This window comes from Oreochromis niloticus, linkage group LG12 (assembly GCF_001858045.2).
Source record: "Oreochromis niloticus isolate F11D_XX linkage group LG12, O_niloticus_UMD_NMBU, whole genome shotgun sequence".
Classification (NCBI taxonomy): Eukaryota; Metazoa; Chordata; class Actinopteri; order Cichliformes; family Cichlidae; genus Oreochromis; species Oreochromis niloticus.
Window position 1 is genome coordinate 1,403,821 of NC_031977.2, and position 21,465 is coordinate 1,425,285.

The 21,465-nt window shown below is 39.0% G+C and overlaps 1 long non-coding RNA gene across 2 annotated transcripts; it reads right to left on the minus strand.

Moving 5' to 3' along the window:
• Positions 1-623: 623 nt before the first annotated feature.
• On the minus strand, positions 624-10,562 carry LOC102078179 (uncharacterized). 2 transcript variants are annotated; one of them, XR_002064152.2, is made up of 21 exons: positions 10,460-10,562; positions 10,255-10,281; positions 9,636-9,845; positions 9,306-9,383; positions 9,014-9,169; positions 8,899-8,934; positions 8,684-8,710; positions 7,320-7,529; positions 6,992-7,069; positions 6,700-6,855; positions 6,477-6,512; positions 6,262-6,288; positions 4,898-5,107; positions 4,568-4,645; positions 4,276-4,431; positions 4,053-4,088; positions 3,838-3,864; positions 2,475-2,684; positions 2,145-2,222; positions 1,853-2,008; positions 624-885 (listed from the first exon to the last, which is right to left on the minus strand). It is a non-coding gene; the product is annotated as an uncharacterized LOC102078179 (long non-coding RNA). The 2 variants fall into 2 exon arrangements; XR_002064153.2 differs by lacking the exon at positions 1,853-2,008.
• Positions 10,563-21,465: the final 10,903 nt, after the last annotated feature.

Below are 21,465 nucleotides of genomic sequence, written 5' to 3' on the forward strand. Positions count from 1 at the left end.
TTAACATTGTGCATCCCTTATTTTTATGCTGTATTTGTTGACAGACTGTTAGTTTTTAAACATGATGGGACAGCAGTGTGTGTTTCACTTACGGCACTACTATATTGTTTTGGACCTAGTTCACAAAAATGTTTTTGTAAACTAAACGTGTTGGCAATAAATTAAATTTAAAAAAAAAATATGCCGGGTGTACTATATTCAATTGTGTGGAACCTGTTGACAAAATAGAATTATGTAAAACTAATTAGTAAAATATAAGTTGAGTGAAAATGTAATTTTTTAATCAATCAAACTTAATTTTAAAATTTTACTACGACAAATAAAAAACGAGTTGAAAAACCAAATGTCAAATATGTAATCTGTAAATAGATGACTGAACTTGAGTAGACTTAAATATCTCTTGTTGATCTTCAGTAATTTTTTTTTAATTGGCTCAGTTCAAAATAATTTTGTTATCGTAGTGCAAGAATCTTTCTTTCTGACTGAACCCAAATTAAAAGCAGCTAACTACTAAGTTTCTGTTCATTTGTCCAATGCAGGGTTGTTCTCTGAGTGAAAAGGAGGAGCTACTTGCCTTTGTCAAATGCACTTCTATTCAAAAAGATTCTTGTGTTATTATCGTGTGGGGACAACAAGCACAATGACTTTTGTTTTTATTTGTACTGCACTCAAATCATTGAAACATTACTCAAAAATGATTCACTATTTGACTAGACAGTTGTGTAAAATAGTGTTTGATGTGATAGGCGTATTTTTTGCTGTTTAATCTCGGAACATTTAAGGAAACCACATGTGATGGGTCCAATACGGTGCAGGTCATTTTCTCTGGGCACTGAGGTCTGTTGTCTGCTGCAGCTCCCTCTCTGCCACTGGGAAAGTTTTACTCTGGAAAGTAAAAGGAAATATTAGTGAGCCGTGCAAATGTTATTCTGATGTCCAGAGTCAGCTGTGATTAAAAAAAAAAAAAAAAAAAGTGGAAAAAAAAATGAGTATGTTAATTGAATGCAGCCTGGAACATAAAAAGGTAGGTGAAGAGAAACTTTGGCTATGCTCACACTGCAGGTCTTAATGCTCAATTCCGATTTTTTTGTCTGTTTGTTCACACTACAAATAAAATGTGACCGCAAACGCGCTCTAGTGTGAACGCTCAAAGCAGCCCGCATGCGCAAAAGAAGACGTCACACACAACGCGCTCTGTTTAGACCCAGAGCAAACAATATTGTTTGACTGTTGGCCCTTAATATAAAGACTTCGGACTTTACGTTTCCCAGTTTTTGCTTTAAATTATTCTGTTATTTACATAATAATGTAAATAACCTAATAATGATCCTTATTGCTGTTTTAGAGGAGCGGTGCTTCAAAGGATAGTTGCAGATTTCTGTCAGAATCTGCAGATTATACAGTACAAATAAAATGTTCACGTTGTCTTCCCAACAGTTTCACTAACATCTACACTGGATGGCCAGGAAGCCTTCGCGATGTCTTCTCGGGCGCTTCTCCGGCGCTGATAATTGGCGTCTGTCTTGTGTCAGTGACGTAAAAGACGGATTTAATGCGACATGACCGTTCACACAGCAGTCGCTTTCTAAAACATCGGATATGTATCGGATTCAGTACCACATACGAAAGTGACCCAGATCGGATTTGAAAATATCGGATTTGTGCCGTTCACACTGTCATGATCGGATATGGGTCGCATAGGGTCAAAAAAAATCGGATTTGATGCGCTTTCGCCTGCGGTGTGAACGTAGCCTTTAGGTATAACATAAAGACTTTTCAATGTGAATTGACTTTACTAATTCTCACCTTTGAAGTAGAAGCAGTAGAACAGGAAAATGTGTGTGAGTGTTACCTGTTCCTTTTGGGAGGACATTTTTCTGATAGTATCCTGCATTGGTAATGTTGCCAGCTGGGCGGTACTGCCCAACCACAAAGACCGTATTGCCATCAGTGGCTATGCCCACACCCAGTTCAGTGCTGCTTTTCCACACCACCTGAGTAAAATGACCTAGTGGAAAAAGGAAAATGTGTAAAAACATACTACTTACTGATGATGACCTGAACTTGTAATGACGAATACTTTAGCAATGCAGGTATATACAGTACAGGTATATGCAGAACTTTTCAGGAGGGCTGTGTATTACCAGTCTTGGGTTGATGTCCAGACTTTTTGAAGTCATAATCCTTGATCTCACTGTACCATGAATCCACAGCTTCTTTTCCTGAAACATGAAGACAGAGAAAAATAACATTAAGAGTTCATTTGGTGGTTGGAGTACGAGTTTTATAGCTCAGAAACTTTAAAACGAAATAAGGATGAACGTTTCTAATTGTTTACTTAAAAAGAAAAGAGCTACAGTGGAATCTGTTTCTTTTAAAGATTAGTCAGACTTTAATTCATTGTGATAACAAAGTGACCTGTTTCTGACAGGTGAAAAGGTGGACAAAGGAGTTATCTACAAAGAATCATTTACCTGTAAGCGTCTTGGTTTCAGAGCTCCATGCATAGTAGACGTTCTCTCCATCGTTGGTGTCACTGTGGCCAAGTTTCTTTTTTGCCAGCATTTGATTGGCCCAATTTTGAGCTGCGTCATTCAGCTCAGTATTAAAGGTCAGTGGTGGTGCACCATGCTGTGCCCTATAGGCATTGTGGGTATCAAGAAACTCCTTTTTAAAGCTCTCATCTGCAAAACAAACAAGCTTTAAGTCTTAGAGGAAACATGAGGCGGGCATGTTTATCTGTTGTAGGTGTAGACGGGATGAAGAATGCTCTCTAACTATGCAAACATCTTTAAAAGTGATCACTTTTTCTGACAAATAATTCAGTGCACAGTGTTGGGAGTAACAGAATACATGTACCGACGTTACTTATTTAAAATACACAATATGAGTAACTGTATTCCGTTACAGTTACCATCTAAATAGGTGATAATTAAAATACAGCTACTTAGTTGAAATAAATAAATTATATGGGGGTCATTTCCTGTTTCATATGTTAGGCTATCCCCTCTTTATTCAAAATTTGGTAATACCACGCATTGGTGGAAACCCAAAGAAAATATAAAATAAGAGGATCTAATATAAGCGTCCTGTTAATGTTGTGGCATCAGTTACACAATGGACCCAAAGCCAGCACAACAGAGCCAGCAGTGCACGGGCAGGAAATGCATCTCTTACTTGGAAATTCCGACACCGTTTTACATTTAAAGAAGTAAGGGATGAAATCTGACCGTGCAATGCAAACTCTGTTTGCCAGCAGCCAAGCTCCTCTCAGCGTCAAAAGACTCCAACCTAAAGAAACATCTGGAAGTAAGTTCTTTTTAAAAAACTAACATTAGCCTACTGCAACTACCTTGTTACAGTTGAGTAGTTATCTGGGCTCTGTGCCACTTCAGTATCTTCAATGTACTATTGCTGTGTGATTTATTACTATTACTGAAGGATACTCGCCACTGAGCTAACATTTTTAGCTGGTGTTAGCTGAGGTTAGCTCATAGACTGCAGACTGTTAGACTTGATAGATGGCATTAACAACCTGCTAACTGCAAATAATCATGTGCAGTTCTGAAATCAGTCTATAAACTAACCTCAGCTAACGCCAGCTAACAGTGTTAGCTCGGTGGCAAGTAACCTTCAGTAATAGTAATAAATCACACAGCAATAGTACATTCATAGTTGTAAAAAGCATCACAAGTAATCAGAAGTATTCAGAATACATTACTCACATTGAGTAATTTAACAGAATACGTTACAAACTACATTTTGGGGGATATATTCTGTAATCTGCAGTGGAATACATTTTAAAAGTAACATTCCCAACACTGTCAGTGCACTTACCTGTCACCTTGTTTGCTGCTTTGCAACCTGAAATAAAATAGGGAGAGTGAAAATAATAAGCAAAAATCCATGAAATGATTGCAAACAACATGAATCAGAATCATCCAGGTGCTCAGATATTATGTGATGATGAAAGAGTAATGTAATAAAAGGCTGAATAACAAGAGTATACTCAAATCTTGTCCTGTATCTACAGTCATCTCCACAGCACTCACCTGGTTCAGAGTCTTCCTCATGTGTGGAGGAAAGTTCTGTGAACACACAGTTCAATTTACTAATGTGAACAATCAACAACAATCAACACGCACTTTTGATTTTTTTTTTTTAAAACAAAGTATAAATTTAGTACTTTATATATTCGTCTTTCTTAATCTGTAATAATAATCCGATACAAAAACAGCATTTTAAGTAGAACAGGAAAATGTGTGTGAGTGTTACCTGTTCCTTTTGGGAGGACATTTTTCTGATAGTATCCTGCATTGGTAATGTTGCCAGCTGGGCGGTACTGCCCAACCACAAAGACCGTATTGCCATCAGTGGCTATGCCCACACCCAGTTCAGTGCTGCTTTTCCACACCACCTGAGTAAAATGACCTAGTGGAAAAAGGAAAATGTGTAAAAACATACTACTTACTGATGATGACCTGAACTTGTAATGACGAATACTTTAGCAATGCAGGTATATACAGTACAGGTATATGCAGAACTTTTCAGGAGGGCTGTGTATTACCAGTCTTGGGTTGATGTCCAGACTTTTTGAAGTCATAATCCTTGATCTCACTGTACCATGAATCCACAGCTTCTTTTCCTGAAACATGAAGACAGAGAAAAATAACATTAAGAGTTCATTTGGTGGTTGGAGTACGAGTTTTATAGCTCAGAAACTTTAAAACAAAATAAGGATGAACGTTTCTAATTGTTTACTTAAAAAGAAAAGAGCTACAGTGGAATCTGTTTCTTTTAAAGATTAGTCAGACTTTAATTCATTGTGATAACAAAGTGACCTGTTTCTGACAGGTGAAAAGGTGGACAAAGGAGTTATCTACAAAGAATCATTTACCTGTAAGCGTCTTGGTTTCAGAGCTCCATGCATAGTAGACGTTCTCTCCATCGTTGGTGTCACTGTGGCCAAGTTTCTTTTTTGCCAGCATTTGATTGGCCCAATTTTGAGCTGCGTCATTCAGCTCAGTATTAAAGGTCAGTGGTGGTGCACCATGCTGTGCCCTATAGGCATTGTGGGTATCAAGAAACTCCTTTTTAAAGCTCTCATCTGCAAAACAAACAAGCTTTAAGTCTTAGAGGAAACATGAGGTGGGCATGTTTATCTGTTGTAGGTGTAGACGGGATGAAGAATGCTCTCTAACTATGCAAACATCTTTAAAAGTGATCACTTTTTCTGACAAATAATTCAGTGCACAGTGTTGGGGAGTAACAGAATACATGTACCGACGTTACTTATTTAAAATACACAATATGAGTAACTGTATTCCGTTACAGTTACCATCTAAATAGGTGATAATTAAAATACAGCTACTTAGTTGAAATAAATAAATTATATGGGGGTCATTTCCTGTTTCATATGTTAGGCTATCCCCTCTTTATTCAAAATTTGGTAATACCACGCATTGGTGGAAACCCAAAGAAAATATAAAATAAGAGGATCTAATATAAGCGTCCTGTTAATGTTGTGGCATCAGTTACACAATGGACCCAAAGCCAGCACAACAGAGCCAGCAGTGCACGGGCAGGAAATGCATCTCTTACTTGGAAATTCCGACACCGTTTTACATTTAAAGAAGTAAGGGATGAAATCTGACCGTGCAATGCAAACTCTGTTTGCCAGCAGCCAAGCTCCTCTCAGCGTCAAAAGACTCCAACCTAAAGAAACATCTGGAAGTAAGTTCTTTTTAAAAAACTAACATTAGCCTACTGCAACTACCTTGTTACAGTTGAGTAGTTATCTGGGCTCTGTGCCACTTCAGTATCTTCAATGTACTATTGCTGTGTGATTTATTACTATTACTGAAGGATACTCGCCACTGAGCTAACATTTTTAGCTGGTGTTAGCTGAGGTTAGCTCATAGACTGCAGACTGTTAGACTTGATAGATGGCATTAACAACCTGCTAACTGCAAATAATCATGTGCAGTTCTGAAATCAGTCTATAAACTAACCTCAGCTAACGCCAGCTAACAGTGTTAGCTCGGTGGCAAGTAACCTTCAGTAATAGTAATAAATCACACAGCAATAGTACATTCATAGTTGTAAAAAGCATCACAAGTAATCAGAAGTATTCAGAATACATTACTCACATTGAGTAATTTAACAGAATACGTTACAAACTACATTTTGGGGGATATATTCTGTAATCTGCAGTGGAATACATTTTAAAAGTAACATTCCCAACACTGTCAGTGCACTTACCTGTCACCTTGTTTGCTGCTTTGCAACCTGAAATAAAATAGGGAGAGTGAAAATAATAAGCAAAAATCCATGAAATGATTGCAAACAACATGAATCAGAATCATCCAGGTGCTCAGATATTATGTGATGATGAAAGAGTAATGTAATAAAAGGCTGAATAACAAGAGTATACTCAAATCTTGTCCTGTATCTACAGTCATCTCCACAGCACTCACCTGGTTCAGAGTCTTCCTCATGTGTGGAGGAAAGTTCTGTGAACACACAGTTCAATTTACTAATGTGAACAATCAACAACAATCAACACGCACTTTTGATTTTTTTTTTTTAAAACAAAGTATAAATTTAGTACTTTATATATTCGTCTTTCTTAATCTGTAATAATAATCCGATACAAAAACAGCATTTTAAGTAGAACAGGAAAATGTGTGTGAGTGTTACCTGTTCCTTTTGGGAGGACATTTTTCTGATAGTATCCTGCATTGGTAATGTTGCCAGCTGGGCGGTACTGCCCAACCACAAAGACCGTATTGCCATCAGTGGCTATGCCCACACCCAGTTCAGTGCTGCTTTTCCACACCACCTGAGTAAAATGACCTAGTGGAAAAAGGAAAATGTGTAAAAACATACTACTTACTGATGATGACCTGAACTTGTAATGACGAATACTTTAGCAATGCAGGTATATACAGTACAGGTATATGCAGAACTTTTCAGGAGGGCTGTGTATTACCAGTCTTGGGTTGATGTCCAGACTTTTTGAAGTCATAATCCTTGATCTCACTGTACCATGAATCCACAGCTTCTTTTCCTGAAACATGAAGACAGAGAAAAATAACATTAAGAGTTCATTTGGTGGTTGGAGTACGAGTTTTATAGCTCAGAAACTTTAAACAAATAAGGATGAACGTTTCTAATTGTTTACTTAAAAAGAAAAGAGCTACAGTGGAATCTGTTTCTTTTAAAGATTAGTCAGACTTTAATTCATTGTGATAACAAAGTGACCTGTTTCTGACAGGTGAAAAGGTGGACAAAGGAGTTATCTACAAAGAATCATTTACCTGTAAGCGTCTTGGTTTCAGAGCTCCATGCATAGTAGACGTTCTCTCCATCGTTGGTGTCACTGTGGCCAAGTTTCTTTTTTGCCAGCATTTGATTGGCCCAATTTTGAGCTGCGTCATTCAGCTCAGTATTAAAGGTCAGTGGTGGTGCACCATGCTGTGCCCTATAGGCATTGTGGGTATCAAGAAACTCCTTTTTAAAGCTCTCATCTGCAAAACAAACAAGCTTTAAGTCTTAGAGGAAACATGAGGTGGGCATGTTTATCTGTTGTAGGTGTAGACGGGATGAAGAATGCTCTCTAACTATGCAAACATCTTTAAAAGTGATCACTTTTTCTGACAAATAATTCAGTGCACAGTGTTGGGGAGTAACAGAATACATGTACCGACGTTACTTATTTAAAATACACAATATGAGTAACTGTATTCCGTTACAGTTACCATCTAAATAGGTGATAATTAAAATACAGCTACTTAGTTGAAATAAATAAATTATATGGGGGTCATTTCCTGTTTCATATGTTAGGCTATCCCCTCTTTATTCAAAATTTGGTAATACCACGCATTGGTGGAAACCCAAAGAAAATATAAAATAAGAGGATCTAATATAAGCGTCCTGTTAATGTTGTGGCATCAGTTACACAATGGACCCAAAGCCAGCACAACAGAGCCAGCAGTGCACGGGCAGGAAATGCATCTCTTACTTGGAAATTCCGACACCGTTTTACATTTAAAGAAGTAAGGGATGAAATCTGACCGTGCAATGCAAACTCTGTTTGCCAGCAGCCAAGCTCCTCTCAGCGTCAAAAGACTCCAACCTAAAGAAACATCTGGAAGTAAGTTCTTTTTAAAAAACTAACATTAGCCTACTGCAACTACCTTGTAACAGTTGAGTAGTTATCTGGGCTCTGTGCCACTTCAGTATCTTCAATGTACTATTGCTGTGTGATTTATTACTATTACTGAAGGATACTCGCCACTGAGCTAACATTTTTAGCTGGTGTTAGCTGAGGTTAGCTCATAGACTGCAGACTGTTAGACTTGATAGATGGCATTAACAACCTGCTAACTGCAAATAATCATGTGCAGTTCTGAAATCAGTCTATAAACTAACCTCAGCTAACGCCAGCTAACAGTGTTAGCTCGGTGGCAAGTAACCTTCAGTAATAGTAATAAATCACACAGCAATAGTACATTCATAGTTGTAAAAAGCATCACAAGTAATCAGAAGTATTCAGAATACATTACTCACATTGAGTAATTTAACAGAATACGTTACAAACTACATTTTGGGGGATATATTCTGTAATCTGCAGTGGAATACATTTTAAAAGTAACATTCCCAACACTGTCAGTGCACTTACCTGTCACCTTGTTTGCTGCTTTGCAACCTGAAATAAAATAGGGAGAGTGAAAATAATAAGCAAAAATCCATGAAATGATTGCAAACAACATGAATCAGAATCATCCAGGTGCTCAGATATTATGTGATGATGAAAGAGTAATGTAATAAAAGGCTGAATAACAAGAGTATACTCAAATCTTGTCCTGTATCTACAGTCATCTCCACAGCACTCACCTGGTTCAGAGTCTTCCTCATGTGTGGAGGAAAGTTCTGTCTTTCTTAATCTGTAATAATAATCCGATACAAAAACAGCATTTTAAGTAGAACAGGAAATGTGTGTGAGTGTTACCTGTTCCTTTTGGGAGGACATTTTTCTGATAGTATCCTGCATTGGTAATGTTGCCAGCTGGGCGGTACTGCCCAACCACAAAGACCGTATTGCCATCAGTGGCTATGCCCACACCCAGTTCAGTGCTGCTTTTCCACACCACCTGAGTAAAATGACCTAGTGGAAAAAGGAAAATGTGTAAAAACATACTACTTACTGATGATGACCTGATCTTGTAATGACGAATACTTTAGCAATGCAGGTATATACAGTACAGGTATATGCAGAACTTTTCAGGAGGGCTGTGTATTACCAGTCTTGGGTTGATGTCCAGACTTTTTGAAGTCATAATCCTTGATCTCACTGTACCATGAATCCACAGCTTCTTTTCCTGAAACATGAAGACAGAGAAAAATAACATTAAGAGTTCATTTGGTGGTTGGAGTACGAGTTTTATAGCTCAGAAACTTTAAAACGAAATAAGGATGAACGTTTCTAATTGTTTACTTAAAAAGAAAAGAGCTACAGTGGAATCTGTTTCTTTTAAAGATTAGTCAGACTTTAATTCATTGTGATAACAAAGTGACCTGTTTCTGACAGGTGAAAAGGTGGACAAAGGAGTTATCTACAAAGAATCATTTACCTGTAAGCATCTTGGTTTCAGAGCTCCATGCATAGTAGACGTTCTCTCCATCGTTGGTGTCACTGTGGCCAAGTTTCTTTTTTGCCAGCATTTGATTGGCCCAATTTTGAGCTGCGTCATTCAGCTCAGTATTAAAGGTCAGTGGTGGTGCACCATGCTGTGCCCTATAGGCATTGTGGGTATCAAGAAACTCCTTTTTAAAGCTCTCATCTGCAAAACAAACAAGCTTTAAGTCTTAGAGGAAATGTAGGGTTACACTGTAACCTTGGTTCTCTGAGTGAGAGGCTATCTCTCCACCTTCATGCCGCTTGGAGACACAATCTGATCAAACTATCACCGGTTTCAAGTCTGCACAGCTTTTTTATACAGAAGCTGTGGGGCGTGGCCAGGCTAGTGGTCGGAGTGTCTTAAAGAAGTATCGAAACGCCACGACCAACCAAGTCATACCCTGTACATATGCATTATATAACGGAGTGGAGAGATAGTCTCGATATGATAAAGAACATGAGTCGGGCATGTTTATTGGTCGTAGGTGTAGACAGGATGAAGAATGCCCTCTAATTATACAAAAAAGTAAAAAAGTGATCGGTTGTTCTGACAAATATTTAAATGCACTTACCTGCCATCGTATTTGGTGTTTTGCAACCTGAAATAAAATAGGGAGAGTGAAAATAATCAGCAAAAATCCATGAAATGATTGCAAACAACATGAATCAGAATCATCCAGATATTATGTGATGATTAAAGAATAATTTAATAAAAGGCTAAATAACAAGAGTATACTCAAATCTTGTCCTGTATCTACAGTCATCTCCAGCACTCACCTGGTTCAGAGTTTTCCTGATGTGTGGAGGAAAGTTCCGTGAACACACAGTTCAACTTAGTAATGTGTAGCTGGTTTTTATGTGCATTATCCTCCTTCCTCTTTTCTGTTTGGAGGAGGAGACAAACACCAGAGTCGCTTCTGTATTTTTTTTTTTTTTTTTTTTTACATGACTCATAGTGGTGTGGCAGAGTGGTGTTAAAGCACGATATCCCACATTCTGTGTTTAGATTTTGTTTATAATATTGTTTTATTACATTTTAAAAAGTCCCTTACTGCTTAGATACATTATAAAAGAACAAGTGTAGCAAAGTTGTGGAGGTTAATCAACAAGTTGAGAATCTATGGATGTTTTTCCAGTTCTTTATTATTTCTTTGTTTATGCTTTAACAAATTCCAACAGACTGGAACGTATATAGTGCCTGTGTACTCAGTTCCAACTCTCAAGTGTTTTCCTGCTACAAATGTCATGGACTCAAGCATACAGCACTTTTCATATGCCAAAGCCATGTTCATCTAACATTCACAGACGCATGGACGTATCAGGGGAAACTCAGGTTCAGTATGTTGCCTGAGGAGTTGGACAACCCAGGAATTGAACCACCAACCTTCTGATTGGTAGATGGCATTGCTGCCAGGTGAAAGACAACACTCAGAAACAGAGTGCAGATGAGCGAGGGCATGCCCAGATGTTGTCAAACAGGTTTTTTTTTTTTCTTTCTTAATGTTTGGTAGCCACGGGTGTTATTGGCGGTTTACTCGCAGACGAAGCGAACACTTCAAAAGCACAAAGGTCTCATTAATTTACTGTGAAACATTTTACTTCTGCGCTCTTACTGGATGCCTATGTTTACTGCAAATCTAGCAAATAGCATCCTAATTATAGTGACACGACAAGGTTCAAGCTCCATAGCCTGACTTTGTCTTTTCAGCTTACAAAATAAAGATACTATGTTCTCATGGTTTTGGTTCACAGGTATACTTTGACACCCAGGGAAGAAGTTTGCCCTTCAATAAATAAAGAGCTTAATAAAAGCTTTTTAGGCACTAAAGCTGAATTTTTCTTTCATGGCTTTTCTTTAACAGGAGTTAGAGATAATGAATGGAAAAAAGTCAAACAAAAAGTCATGAATGTCTGTCAGAGAGAATATAGATTAGATGAGATTTGTTTGTTTCAGTTTTGTTTTTATTGTTTGGCATGTTTAGGTTTAGTTTTTGTTCTGCTTTTTTTCATTATTACAGTATATATGATATTTGTCAGTTGTTAAATTAAAAAAAAAAAAAACAGGAAATAAACAAAGGGTCGAAGGTTCCTTAAATAAACATCTGAAGACAGCTGCAATAATGATCTGGCAACACATCAGAAAATGGGAAAACATTCTTTAGTGAGGACCTTGGGTTTGAGACGTAGGGCAGTCACGGCCTGCAAACTTACAAAAAGCTGTCAATATAAATGTAGACAAAATGTAAACAAAAAATGTTTTAGTTACTTTGCACCACCTCAAACAGAGATATCAGTCACACGAATCACGCAAGGGGTGAACAGTACCAGAAACCAGTATGTGCCAAGTCTGAGCTTTTAAAGTTTGCCTCTTGAACAACTTTGTGTCACAGTTATTCACTTGGAAACATAGTCAGGATTTCATAATCATAATCAAGGTTTTTAAAAAGCTTCAGACCATTTTACCTTTCATATAAGAGTCACTGTTGCTTACATCATCCATACCATTGTGGATCCTTATTAACATGTGCATGTGGCATTCAGTATGTATTTGTGCATACTGCAAATAATAAATTGAAAAATGAAGCCATGCGATTTCTTGAAGGAAAAAATAAGCATTGCATACACTAGCTCTCAGACTTTGTGACTGCAGACTCTTGGAGTTTGAGGTGAGGACCCAAACGCATCTCTGTGCTTATCTTCAGTGCAGTTCAATACTGTCGACCATAATATCCCATTAGAGCGATTAAAGCACCCTGTAGGTATTACAGGTACTGCTGCAGTGGTTTGTATCATATCTGTCTAATGGACTCCAATTTGTTCATGTAAATGGAGAGTCCTCTTCAAACACTAAGGTTAATTATGGAGTTCCACAGTGTTCAGTGCTAGGATCAATTCCGTTTACATTATACATGCTTCCCTTAAATTCCTAAATTCAGATAAAACTGAGGTTATTGTACTCGGCCCTGAAAATCTTAGAAATATGGTATCTAAGCAGATTCTTACTCTGGATGGCATTACCTTGGCCTCCAGTAACACTGTGAGGAACCTCGGAGTCATTTTTGACCAGGACATGTCCTTCAACGCACATATTAAACAAATATGTAAGACTGCTTTCTTCCATTTGCACAACATCTCTAAAATTAGAAATATCCTGTCTCAGAGTGACGCTGAAAAACTAGTTCGTGCATTTATTACTTCCAGGCTGGACTACTGTAATTCATTATTATCAGGATGTCCTAAAAACTCCCTGAAAAGCCTTCAGTTAATCCAAAATGCTGCAGCAAGAGTCCTGACAGGGACTAGAAAGAGAGAGCAGATTTCTCCTGTTTTGGCTTCCCTTCATTGGCTTCCTGTTAAATCCAGAATTAAAATCCTGCTCCTCACATACAAGGTCTTAAATAATCAGGCCCCATCTTATCTTAATGACCCTGTAGTACCATATCACCCAATTAGAGCGCTTCGCTCTCACACTGCAGGCCTACTTGTTGTTCCTAGAGTATTTAAAAGTAGAATGGGAGGGAGAGCCTTCAGTTTTCAGGCCCCTCTTCTGTGGAACCAGCTTCCAGTTTGGATTCGGGAGACAGACACTATCTCTACTTTCAAGATTAGGCTTCAAACTTTCCTTTTTGCTAAAGCATATAGTTAGGGCTGGACCAGGTGACCCTGAATCCTCCCTTAGTTATGCTGCAATAGACGTAGGCTGCCGGGGATTCCCATGATGCATTGAGTTTTTCCCTTCCAGTCACCTTTCTCACTCACTATGTGTTAATAGACCTCTCTGCATTGAATCATATCTGTTATTAACCTCTGGCTCTCTTCCACAGCATGTCTTTATCGTGTTTTCCTTCTTTCACCCCAACTGGTCACAGCAGATGGCCCCGCCCCTCCCTGAGCCTGGTTCTGCCGGAGGTTTCTTCCTGTTAAAAGGGAGTTTTTCCTTCCCACTGTCGCCAAAGTGCTTGCTCATAGGGGGTCATATGATTGTTGGGTTTTTCTCTGTATTTATTATTGTACTATCTACTGTACAATATAAAGCACCTTGAGGCGACTTTTGTTGTGATTTGGCGCTATATAAATAAAATTGAATTGAATTGAATAGTGTGTTATTTACTATGATGTGTACCAAGTGATTCAGAGTTATTCATACCAGAGTAACCAGAGAGGATCATATATTTTTAAATATATAACTTTCTACAGGACTGAATATAATATGTTTATGTAAAAGTCCGGAGGGGAGTATCCGAGTATTTATAACATTACACAAACCAAAGGTCTCCATCACAGTGTTCATGAAATGCTGGGTTTATCCATCTCCTGGGGCGGGCCTACGGAGGAGTGCTGAAGATTTCCCTGTGAGGGAGCTCCTGGTGAAGATCATGAGTCCTGCTTGATCAATGCGATGAGCTTCAGTCTTCCTGTTTTTTCTTAAATGGTGCCTCGTTCAGTGGGTCAACAGAACTTCTGGCACAGGACATCTGTGATGAAAGAAAAGGAAGAAGTTTCTCCAAACCTCTGGACCCAGGAAACCCAGCTTGGTGAATGTAGCTGTTGATATAATATGGACTCTATTATTAAATGAAAAGAACAAATTAGACTACATTACTGAAACCTTCTGCTGCCGTTTTTAAAGTCTCCATGTTACCAGGCTGTAGAGGTCTCTGAAGATTTAAACAGTTTTAGATCCATTACACTCACAGTCTTATGTTAAAATCTCAAAGGACAGCATTATATTTTTGATATTAACAGTAACTCTGGGCTTCTGTAGAGTGTGCAGATGATCTCATCACTGTCTAAAAATGGATAAAAAAAAACATAAGAAGTGCTGAATCCTTCAATAACACAGACTATTAGAGTATTAGGTGTGTAGCATCGCTAACTAGCTAGCAACAAGCCTCCAACACAGTGCGTATGCTAGCGGCTAATCTAATTAACGAACTGTCAACAGAGTGATGTTAGAACTATAAGATGATAAGCTGTGCATCTTTTTTTATAACAGTGACATGGTTGTATTTACCTTAATTAAACGAGTCGTCAGCCGCGGTAAACCAGCAAAAAAACTCAAGCAGCTGGGCTACGTAAAAAATGTACAGGGCGTGTGCGGTCACGTCCAGCGGGTGTGTGGGCGGGAGCGTTACACAGTCGCTCCACCTCAAGTCACTACTGCGCAGACTCTGGCTCCAAATTTGCAAGATGGCAGCCTCCACAAGCGGGATATTTTGGCTTCATTTTTGCACAATGGGAGGAGGCGGTGTCGCGTCGTCCATCTTTTCTACAGTCAATGGTCAGAACCAAAGAAGCGAAAGGTAGAAAGTGAGTGCAGAAAATTTCAGACACGGTGGGAGAGTGAATATTTCTTCAAAGAATTAAAGGGGAAGTGTGTCTGTTTGATCTGCACTGAAACTGTGGCAGTTATGAAAGAGTATAATGTACGACGTCATTATGAAACCAAACATCAGGCCTATGCATCCTACACTGGTGCTGAGCGAGAGCAGAAATTAAAGCAAAGGGTAGCTCTCCTGTGGGGTCAGCAACAGTATTTTTTTTCGTGCTCAAATTGTCCAGGAAAAGGCTCCAATAGCAGCTATGAGGTCGCCCAACTCATCGCAAGACATGGCAAGTCTTTTCCAGATGGAGACCTCATAAAACACTGCCTCGTTAAAGTCACCGAAATAACGTGCCCGGAAAAAGTGCAGGACTTCAACAACGTCAGCATGTCCAGAAATACAGTTGTGCGACGCACTGAAGACTCGTCAGCCAACATTAAACCGCACAGCTGCTAAATTTTTTTGCGGGGAGTGGACAAGAGCACGAGCACTTTAGGTGAGTAAAAAATATATTCCACAGTACACGTGTGTTAATAAGCATGCATGTGCAGGTACACATGCTTCAAATGTCAATAATGCACATCAATTCTGTCACTACCCTGCTTTTGCGCACCACTTTCTTATATCTCCAAAAGTTGAATCTGTTCATCTGGACGTAGCGTTTGGTGGGAGAAACGTTTCAGCTGACTGCAGGTTTCCCCAAACCTTATAAACAGTACATTTGCATAATGACTGAAACCAGCCCACTGAAGGAACAATGGGCTGTGAGGTCAGTTCCTTAATCATAATTATGCAAATTCCCATGACCATTGATCAACAATCACTGACTAAAACCCACTGATCAAAGAACACTGATCAATGGCCATGAGTCCCATTCACAGAGTGTTGGGGAATGGCTGCAATCACAGCATTGTAAGATGGCGAAAGATGTACCCTTAGGCCCCCTCCTCGATTCAGAGATGGTCTTTCCCTTTTCACGTAAATGGCCTCCTTGACTCCGCGCTCAAACCAGCGTTCTTCCCTGTCCAGGATGTTTTGATCAGTGGGTTTTGGTCAGTGATTGTTGATCAATGGTCATGGGAATTTGCATAATTATGATTAAGGAACTGACCTCACAGCCCATTGTTCCTTCAGTGGGCTGGTTTCAGTCATTATGCAAATGTACCGTTTATAAGGTTTGGGGAAACCTGCAGTCAGCTGAGACTGAAGAAGTCAATTGATTTACTTTCCTGGATGATTGAGAATGCATCAAGACACTTTCTTATATGCATTTTTCTTGTTAACACACTGAGTACACACTGCTGTGCACAGCGCACGCACACGCAAAGTCAGCTGATCTCATCTGATGCAGATCTGCTCCTTGATCAAGTGACATTTGTCCGGATTTTTGGCACGAGTGGCGATCAGCACCGCAGCTGGATGGCTGCATTTACATACCCAGCGCAGCTGATACTCACCAGAATAATTTACTAAAATTATTTGCGCTCCTGTTATTAAGTCCAGTTCAGTCTGTTAATGTTGATAACGGTTTCAAACGAACGTTAATAGGTGTGTTGCTAAGCCTAATAACTTAAATAACAAGCTTGAAATGTACCCGTCCTATTTTCCCCTGTATTGTTTTTTCTCTGTACTGTAAATCTTCTGTCTAAGAAGAAATCTGAGGCTGCTGTTCTGAGAATGAGCTACCAAAGCTTTTTCTGAATAAATCAATGAAGATACATTTATGGAAAGCTGTGAAGAAGGCAGTTTTGTCTTTAATTATATTCAACAATATAACATATTTGACCACTTTCAAGTGATTTTTCTAACTTTAATACACTAAAGTTAAGGTTATATACCTAATTTCTAGTAAGTGGCCCCGCCCCTCCTATATTTTTATGTATGTGGCCCTCAGTGAAAAAAGTTTGGACACCCCTGTGCTAAGGAGACTTCAGAAAAACTGGATCGGTCTAAATTAAAGTGATACACAGGCCACATTAAAAAGTGCATACTGACTTTGACATGTGATAAAGAAGCTGTAATGCTCAATTCCTTTTTGTAACCTAATAATCGTAGAATACTTGCATTAGCCCTTCTTCTGTTTCGTGCTGATTTTGCACACTTGTCAGATAAAACTCTGATGGTGAACATTAGGCTGGCAGCATCTGATAGTTATATATACAACCTCAAAATACACAAAATGCAGCTCTGTAGTCATGTTTAAATGTGCCTAGTTTTAAAAATAACTATCTGCACAAATGGATACTGCTAGGTGTATATGAAAAAAATATCCTTTTGGTACAAGCCACATTCTGTTTCTAAACAATCAGGTTTAGTAAGAAACAAACTGAAAATTCAGTGGAACTGCAGATGACTGGGTTGGCAAACACACAACATCACAAAACATTATAACAAAGCCAACAGCCTGCATGCTTCCCGGATCTTATCTGTTTGTGTACTGCAATCATGCATCTGTAAGAAAGTCTTTGTACCCGGGCCAGGTATGAAAACTGTGAGTAAAGACAACAAATAAATTGTGAGTGTGGGAAATTGAATGCATCAAACAATTTAAGTTCTGCATTTACAGGTGGAAAACAAAACAAAAATAATCAAATAAAATGAAAGGGGATTACAGATATTGCTTTAAAGAAACCTGGTTTCACACACACAAGATCATTTTAAACATTAACACCTGATAAAGTTCACAGTGACAGTACAGGACTGGAGTTATTCACAGTAATAATTCTCAAACTTTCACCCTGTATTCCTCTCAGCAGCACTGCAACAGCTTATGAATACTACGGTGGCACGTTACCATGTTTTAGATTAATATGGTGTGCGTGTTTACACAGTTGTGGGCACAGATTCATCGGTCTGTTTTTTTGTTTTTGTTCATTTGATTTTTATCAATCAAGTCAATTCTAAAATTAAATTGACTAAATAAAAGTCAGTTCTCATATATGAAGGCTACATTTGTGGTATCCTCTGTACACTGCTGATAAGAAATAAGTAGAAAAGTAAGAGAATCTAGGAACTATGTATGTTTGCACATTGATCAGCTCACTGTCATCATGTGTATGATACCAAAAAAGAATACATTCTCATCTTGGAGACATAATCCTGGTAGGAATATTGTAGTGTAGGATAATGTCTATTTATTGTGATCATTATTATTTATTCCAAATAGAACAGGTCTATGTTATTCTTATTGCTGTTTTTGATGGGCTGTGTGGGACTGCCTGGAGACTGAGTAAGCTAAGATTAGGCTAATTTGAAATTATGAAAATATGTTGTAGTAAAACTACAATGTTCTGTTCAGGACCACTGAAAACTTGTCTTACAGACTGTGTGTTCTTAGTTCATGCAGGCTTTTTATATGTGGATCTCTGGATTAGAAAAAGTGGCTTAATTACCAATTTTAAAAATGTAAATAGAAAACAAAATTAGGCAGCAGTCAGAAATGTGCAGCCTGTGCTACAGGAAACAAGAAAGGGAGCACTGAACACTGATGTGTTCTTTAGGGGCAAACTCTGACAGGAAGTCAGCATCAACTGTCAAACATGGGGGAGGAAGTGTGATGGTCTGGGGCTGTTTTGCTGGATCCAGGGTTGGTGACTTGTACAGAGTGAGAGGCTCCCTGAACCAAAACCGCAGCAATCCATGCAGTAGCCTCTGGTATGGACCTAGTTGGTCAGGGGTTCATCCTACAGCAAGATAATGACCCAAAACATGAGTCCAAGCTGTGCCAGAACTACCTCAGGAAAAATGAACAAGATGGTGAGCATGAAAACATGGAGTGTCCAGCACAGTCTCCAGACTTAAACCCCATCGAGCTGGTTTGGGATGAACAGGACAAAAGACTGAAAGCAAAGCAACAAGCGCAATACATTTATGGGAACTTCTGCAACAGATATGGGAAGAACTTTCCGAAGAATATTTGATTTCTGTTGTGGAAAGAATGCCAAGGATGTGTTCAGCTGTTATATCTGCCAAAGAATTGAGACACTGAAATGCAAAATTTAGCCTCTTGTTTCCACCTATATTTATTTATTTATATACTCTTCGAGTGTGATCACTCACACATCACACGCCATAAGATGTTATTCAGTGTAGAATTAAACTTTACATATTTATGTTTTTCAATCCACTTTTCAATCCACTTTGTAAACAAAAGTGACTTCAAAGAATCTTTTATCTGCTTGATAAAAATCTGTAAATGATTCTTTAATTCAGTGTGAGAGATTTCTTTAGTGAGTTGGTGTGTTTGGCACTTTAAACTCATGGAATGTTTTGTGTCAGGTTACATTCACAAAAAAATATTTTCACTAAACATTCAGAATGGTCTGATTCTTTAGAAATGTCATTAAGTCCTTTGTGTGCCTTCCACAGAAGTGCTACCCCCAGAAATGAAAGCAGACAGGAGACATACCTGCACTTGCCTAACCAATAGAAAACAGAGCAGAAAATGCACACTCAAAGACAAACAATAAGTTTAAGCAAGTCCAAAATGATAATGATAACGTTTGCGTGTCAAGTGGCAGTTAGAGCTGCATTGAGATCATTCCAGGATAGAATAGAACAGAAAATAAAAGAGATTCCGACCTGGAGATTGGAAACACACAAAAAGTGACACAAAGATAACTAAACTCCATTGATTTAAGAGATAAATTGTTAAACAAAACAGCAAAAACTGAATTTAATATAATGAAATGTACAGTATTTTATTCATGGCTTTGGGGTGGCTGTGACTCAGATTTGTAGTGCAGGCTCTCTACCAATCAAAAGGTTTGTGAACCTGTGAACACGATAAGCCAGAGCATCCTGTCCATGTGCTGAAGTATAGTCAGCCCTAATGGGGCCCTTACACAGACCACATTGCAAGTGTCTCACACAGCACGATCTTTGTGGCACGTCGGCTGGTCGTGCACCTCTCAACTTTTGTAACCTGGCGTCACAGCTGGGTTGAAGACAGGAGTGCACGATCATGCCGGTTTTTATCTCTATTTTACTGATGTTATAGTACAGAATCTCAGAGATAGTTTGTAGAAACAGCTTTACAACACAAGTCTTGGCTTCTGGTTTTGACTTTTTCTCCTCCTGTATCAGCAATTATGTTGCGATATTGTCTATTTAATTTTGTTACTCTTCTAGATGAAGGTACTAATTATTTACCACCACCATATTTTACACCAGATGTAATGGGACACACACCTTCCAAAAATTCTTTTGTCTCATCATCAAAAGTCTTCCCAAAGGTCTTGGGGATCATCAAGATGTTTTCTGGCAAAACTAAGATGAGCCTTTATGTTCCTTTTGCTCAACAGCAGTTTTCATCTTGGAACTTGGCCATCCAGGCCATTTTTCCGTCTCCTTCTTATGGTGGAGTCATGAGCACTGACCTTAACTGAGGCAAGTGAGGCCTGTAGTTCTTTGGATGTTGTTCTGGTGTTTTTTGTTAGTCGTCGCTACACTCTTGGGGTAATTTTCGTCGGTTGACCACTCCTGGGAAGGTTCACCACTGTTCCATGTTTTCACCATTTGGATGTATTTGCTTCGATCACGGCATGATGTCTGCATTTTGAGCATTTTTTGGTCTACTCCACTTTGTCAGGTCGTATTTAAGTGACTTCCTGATTGAGAACGTGTTTTCCCTTTGCTAATAAACACCTTCATTTAGAAACTGCATGTTGTGTTTACTTGTGTAATATTTAAACTTGTTTGATGATATGAAACATACAAAAATATAGGAAATCAGGAAAGGGGCAAACATTTTTTGCCTTGTCTCCACCAGAGGTTTCCACACCTGCTGGGCCTGCTTCCCCTCCGCCAGATGGCTACACCAAGCCGCGGCACAAGCAACCTGCTGGTCCTGCTTCACTTCTGCCAGTAACCCATCACCTCCAGCGATCCACAGTAGAGTATCATGGGCACCACTGCTGGCCACAAAGCCGCCTATCAGATGGACTCAGGTGCTGCTGTGGGCCACGAGGCTGCCCACTAGAACTGATTCTTTTTAGCTGCTGTCCATGTGGCCACCAACTCAAACAGATTCATTATGGACTCGGTCAAAATGACTCAGTCAGTCTTTCCCATATGTTCTGTTCATCCAGTTATCAAAATAAACACCATCCACATCCGTCACCAGCCTCCTGCATTTGGGTCCACTCTTCCTTCTCACCACACACCGTGACCCCTGAGAGCCAGAATGTATTCTTCCACCTGGGCTGCAAGATTATGCTGTGTCATCTTTTTGCTCCCCATTCAGTTTGATTGTGAACATCAACCAGATGGGAACAGCAATTTTGGGAATTCTTATTCAATACTACATACAGTAAGTGGTTAAACACAGGAACACCACAGGGATGTGTGCTTAGCCCTCTCCTATATTCCCTGTTTACACATGACTGTGTCCCCAAAGTTAAGTCCAACACCATTATCAAGTTTGCGGATGACGCAACCATCATAGGCCTCATCACAGAC